General features: G+C 34.9%; 1 long non-coding RNA gene across 1 annotated transcript; it reads left to right on the plus strand.

The window, feature by feature from the left end:
* Window positions 1-973: 973 nt before the first annotated feature.
* LOC147866170 (uncharacterized) lies at window positions 974-2,371 on the plus strand. Its single transcript, XR_015529560.1, has 2 exons — window positions 974-1,908; window positions 1,954-2,371. It is a non-coding gene; the product is annotated as an uncharacterized LOC147866170 (long non-coding RNA).
* Window positions 2,372-6,608: the final 4,237 nt, after the last annotated feature.

Consider the following 6,608-nt stretch of genomic DNA (forward strand, 5'->3'; position numbering starts at 1 on the left):
TAGCCTTCGTCCAACAATGGTCGTCCTCTCCCTTTCTGAGTCAGTGGGCCTCCACATAAGATGGAAGTAACGCGTCCCTATTGGGATTTGTATATAACATTCCCAACCTGTAAAATTATATAACTAATTGAAGGAGTTTTTCTTTGGGAAAAAAAAAGATTGTCAAGACTCAACATGGAAGTGACTAACAATGTTACATGAGTAAGCTTGAAAACAAGTGAAATGATTTTATTTTCTTATGTATCTTAGCATATTGTGGTAGTTTCCCAATTAAAATATTTAACATGGGGTTCAAAGTACATATTAGCGTATTATTATAGTTTTCCAATTAAAATATTTAACATGGGGTCCAAAGATTGATTCCTTTTCAATCAAGCAAATGTAAGACCTTGTTTGTCTCATTCCTTGAATTCAATATTGCACTTTTTAGATTATTCTATTAGGAATGTGAGTGTTTGTATATTGCAGACGTGAATATGATTGGTCAACTATTTCAAGTTGAAAGATAAGGTTCCAATTTGTAGAGTAGTGGATTTGCATGAGGTCTTGTTATTTAGTCGGTAAAAAAATATTTGGGCGGAAAAACATCAATCTAGAATGAAAACAAAATACTCGTATTGTTTCCACAAGAAATTTCAAATCAACATAGTATACCATTTAACACAAACACTATGAATACGATTTTTAAACTTATGATATAATTTTGGAGTCGATGTCTCACGTTATGTAAATGTTAAAAAAGAACATTTAAAGTAAAGCCCATATGTTTTTATTTGGGCTTTACCTATTTGTCTCGACGAACTTGTCTATGCAAAGTAAAAGTCAAACTAGAAAAAGAGTGATAGACAAAGATCTTTTTTACTATTGTGTAATGTGTATGATAATATTGAGCTCAAATTATTTCTATTTGTATGATATCAAAGGATAAGGCCTTTGGTTCCACTAGCATTTCCTCCGTAGAGACACATGTAATGTGGACGGAACAAGATTAGTGTAGATACTGTGAAAGAGAAAACGAAATCTATTGTTTTTAACTTTACCGCCAATTAGATAGAGATGATGTGGAATCCGCAAATGAGAAGATAGCATGTGTCCATTTCCACACATATATTAATAATTTTGATCCAATTATTAGTGCACTCAAGAAAGATAAGTTTGCCTTTTCTAGAAGAGCAAAGGGGTATCTTCTAGAAAAGTATAAAGATACCTTGTGATTGGTTTGAAGTCAAGCATGAGCACCATTCAAGGTTTCTATCACCCCTTGAGTTCCCTCTCAATTGATAATCAACCCACAACACTCCAACTTCTATGAACAAAAATTCTTCCAAGGTCTTATAACCTATTCATAAAAATGCAAACAAAAACAAATGTATAATTTCTTAGCCACTCCTATATTCTATTAGGGATAATCTAAGAAGTATGGTGCAAGATAACAACTCCAACTAATTTTTACTTTCAACACATCTAATATTAGAATTTTAATATCACCAAATTATAGCTACATTTTTTTACCATCCTTCAAGTGTATTATGTCATTGTCAAGAGCAAGGAAATATAATATTAAGAGATTTTGTTGTTCCATGTCCAATTACTTTGAAAGAAATTGTATTCGTTGTCGAGTCTACCTTGGGTTTGAAATATTTTTTGTTCCCAAAAAAATCTCCTTGCATTAGTTATAAAAGTTACAGGCATGAATCAGGTGCGGTGTTATATACACACCACAAACGGGGCTTGATAGTTCCATCTTATGTGGAGACCCATTGATTAAAGAAAGGGAGAAGATGACCATTGTTGGACGAAGAGTGAGTGTTGTCTTTCAGCTCCTTCGGATCCGCCCGTGATGCCATCATATTGACTTTTTAGCGCGGCTACAACTTCACTCCATATCTCCTATAATAATGTCACCTAGTGAACTATTTGATTGGAGAAGGCTAGCCTACAACGCTACTCCAGATGGTTCATAATGTTATTCGGCTGATTAATTCCATCACGACTTGATCTTTGGCATTGATGTGGGTTGAGTAAACATTGTCGATGGTGGAAACCAAAATACCATGTGCCTTTACCACCAACTTCATTCCCTCATGATGTTCGTATCTCTCAATTGGGGCTTGCTAGGATAACCAATATACATTTCCTCACTTGATTGAGCCTTGCACCTTGCATAATTGCAATAGTCGGCCAACCCCCCTCCATATTTGATGAGTCTTTGAGAAATAATTTTTGTTTCTATCATGTATCTTTAATCAACTGATATAAGGCATAATTCGAGAATCAATTGTCTTGCAATGTTTGGAGGGATGCACCCTTAGTGTGGACACTATAATGCATGTATCATCTTCAAACCAACGACACATTAGAATTCCACAAATTATATCTTATATAATGTTTGTTATGATCTTAAATCATAGGTAAAAGATGTCAACTTAAAGAATGAGTAATTCTTGGATGATAATGACCATCCTCGTGGGCATTCTCATCACATGTCTCTAAAACAACAACTCTTAGGAGCACTAAATTTCTATTATCACTTGAGAGCTACACAAGGACCTACAAGTATTAATGTGCTAAAACACTTACAAAACAATAGATGATCGAGTCAAGAATATGTTTTGAAAATTGAATAGACCAAAAACCTAATGTTAGATGTTTATAAAACACTTACAAACCAATAAATTATTGGGTGAAGTAAATTTTGGAAAATTGAATGTACTAAAAGACATTGGTATTCCGTGAAGGAAAAATAAAATTTACTTTTCTCTTGAATATTGTTGCCGGTCATGAGATTGCTTTGCCATGAGCCCCACTAGTACTTCTACTTTTTGACACCATCTACTTCATTAATTGAACAAGTGCAAACTTGTTTATTTGTTATTGCTTGAACAACTATCTCCCCCTCCAAAGCTTTGTCAAGAATCAACGAGAGAACCTCAAAATTGTGATACTATGTTATGTCTTGCATAATTACACGAGGATTGTACAAAATAGATTCTTAACAATAATATAATGAAGAAAAGAGAAGAAACATACCTATATCATGCAAAATGTTTAAGCATGATTACATTGGTTGTTTGTTATAACTAGAGTTATGTCTCATGCTCTCCAAAGTGAGCAAATACATATAAACTAGGAGGATGTAGTAAATGGTGTAACCTTTGAATGCATTCTAAGATTCTATCTTGTACAAAGGATGGTTAACCTAAATGGTTACCCCATGAACCATAAAGATCACAACGATTCCTATTGCTCACACATGTGGGGTGTTGATGATTATTTAGACCTCATGGTTTCTCCCTTCATTTCCCACTATGAGACTATGCTCTTTGTCAAATCTATTTTGACAAACATGTGATCCTCATAGTGGCAAATAGCTTAATACAAACTCACATGCGGCATGCTATTGTAAATGATAGTTTTTTATTTAATGTACACGATATTATGTATAATTGCGGCCTTATTGAGAGGGATGTAAGTAAATTTATGTAACTTATGTCCCTAAGCAATAATTGATGTACGATTGCTTACCTTGGACATATCACGATATGTTACTACATTGTTCACATGAACAATCTCTATCTTTACAAAGTTTCACATGAATAAATGTTCAAGCATTGCTTTTTCTTTTATTTTGGTTTAGTGAAATGAATTTGCAATGACTAATTGAACAAATTTCTAACAAACTTAAGATTGTCGTGCATAGTGATATGTTGGCGTTATTTATTTATTTATGACAAGCACATTATATACATGCAAAATAATGCTCCAAGTCTAGAGATATACCATGTGAAATAAATGGTGTACAAATAAACTTGCATGGCCTTATCCATAGATATTGAGATATCAAAAGGTTTTTTAATGATTAATTGAAACAAAATTGGTATTATAGCATGTTCTTGTAGAGCATAATGGCACTTTGGGAATATTTAATAGCTATGGGTGTAGGCATGAACACGTTAAAGCATGCTTTATTTAAATCAAGATCAACTATAACATTTTCTAATTATTTTGCTACAAACAACGCTATGGGACATGGGCTCCTTACTTATACCAACTTTATGTACTTCAACGAGAAGCAAGGAAGTGATTTTTTATTGAGAATAATTTATGTTGGATATGGATCTAGAAATATACTATGTCTATCATGAAATATCAAACAATGCACCCAAGAAACAAATGTACAGAATTATACACATGCAACCATATACATGTGTAAAAAGATAATGTTAGATAATTTATATTAGATTTGGATAACTAACCGTCTTGATTTGGGAATCGATCAAGCATTGGATCAATATGTTATGGCAACTCAGTGCCACCTCAAAGCATTTCTTTTGTTGAGGCCAATGTAAATGTAATGTACTTTGCCTTGAAAATGTTGTTAGATTCCACTTCAAAGTTACTTCATTTGAATGAAGTTCTTTGAGGCCAATGTATATATGGATTTAACCTTGGGAATGTTGTCAAACTCCACTTTCAACTCCCTTGAATTGCTACGATGCTATATTTAACCTATTTGACAATTTTCAGGGATACATTGTGAAACAACCTCTCTACATAGTGCTTTTGAATACGATATAGTCGATGGTTGCTTCTAATGGTTTAATGTAATAGAATGTTTTCTCAATGCACAATGCCATAGAATCATAAAAGAGATGAAGCTACTTATCAATGAATACATATCTCTTAAGCAATGCCAAAATTTAATGTACATTAACAAACCAACAACCTTGATGTGGATATGATACCAAAACAATAAGCAAACAAGTTCAACCAATAATCTTGATGGGCCCTAGTGAGACTCTAGCTATCCATCATAACTTGAGTTGTGTGTGATATTAGTAAACAAATTTAGAAATTATGAGTGGATAAATTTGATAAAGTCAAGATAACAAACTTGGATACCAAGAAATATGATTAAGGGGTGGGTGTAAAGAATCTATTGATTGGGTCACTTGGTAAGATGTGTGACAAATTCGTAGATTAAATAGTGGGTGAAATCAATAGGTGCACCGTGCAATTGAAGTCATCGATGTCTTGAAACGATTGTATTTGAAGATACTGAACATTCAAACACTTGACACAAATATGAAGACTTTAGTTACTACGGATCCTAAGATTCTATAAAAGTTTCTACTAGAATTGTGATGTCATGACTAGCTTTTTAGGATGCCCTAAATCTCTTTAATTTCATGGATTGTTGTCGCAACCTATAAACATTGTTTGGGTTCCTAGATAGGTGATATCATGCTTGTCTCTTTTGGAATGTGAGCTTTAATCTCTTTATTGGTTTTTCATAGAAGCTTTCAAATCGTAGTTTTAATTCGATTAATTTAGGTTCAAACGTTGTTTTACCATGTACTTGCATACTTGAAAAGCAAAACAATGTTTAGGATGAACATAGAAAGAGCCTAAACAATTCTAAAAGCTTACACCTTGCACATTGTAAATTTATCATAACAACTTATTGAACTACTCGATAAAACACCTAATATACACTCATGGATATGACAATAGTCTATTGACAAGGATGAATCACTAGTATGATCCATGAGTGGCTTGACAGATTGGATTGTGAAAACTTTGATGTACCTAGTCCACGCCGATTCCAAATCATATCCATGAATTCATACAATTTTATTGACCAAGCAATTCGATTCCCAAAGGTCATCTAAAATACATTTGTTGAGTTAGTCATGTTCCATGGATGTATAAATGATTTTGATCAATTGGATGGTTTAGATTTGTTGGATTCAACCACATTCATGATCGATAAGGTTGGATTTGAAGGCGTGCCACTAATTGGACTAAGCAAAAGACAGAAAACAATGAGCAGTGAGTGGGGTAGGGGGGGGGGGGGGGGGGTCCCGATCGTGTCATCGATAGCCAGGTCGATCTATCAGAACACATGAGATAAGAAGAATAATAATAAGCGTGTTTTACAGCAAGTTTACACAAAAGTGTTAAGTGTAACTGTAACCGTAAGTGGAACCGTGTGTGTGTGTGTGTAAAATATCAATCGATCAAAAAGAGTAGATTTGGCGGCACATATCATCAAGGGGTTGGGCGGGGGGGAGGGTACACTTGGCATCATTGCAGGAGATGAGGCGGGACACGTGGATGGATAGGGAGACAGCAAGCAAGCAAGCGGGGCAAGACTCCCCCGACACATTACCCCTAGTCCCTCACCCTCTCAAATTACTGTACCGACACATTACCCTTGGTCTGTCACCCCCTCAAATTACCGGTACCGACACATTACCCTTGGCCCCTCACCCTCTCAAATTACCTTGGTCCCGCATCCGCATCCGCACCCTCTCCCTCTCCACCTCACCAATAGATAGGAGATCCGAGAGATTTATTAACATAATTGTGTGTTTTTAGTAGGAGCCCAAGTCGGCAATATATGTGAACAAAGTAAAGTAAAGTAAAGTATAGCATAATGGAGGGGGGGGAGGAAAGGATAAGGCGGTTCACCAACAGCCCAAGTGGCCCATATGATCATGATCATGATGATGCTGAGTCAAGAAGAACTAAAAAAAAGAAAAAAAAGAAAGAAAGAAAGAAAGAAAAGAAAGGCCTTCATAAAAAGCCATGGTTTCCTTTGCCCT

Source organism: Azolla caroliniana, unplaced genomic scaffold (genome assembly GCF_043228905.1).
Source record: "Azolla caroliniana isolate FFs.n. ecotype wild unplaced genomic scaffold, voAzoCaro1.0.p SCAF_3, whole genome shotgun sequence".
Lineage (NCBI taxonomy): Eukaryota > Viridiplantae > Streptophyta > Polypodiopsida > Salviniales > Salviniaceae > Azolla > Azolla caroliniana.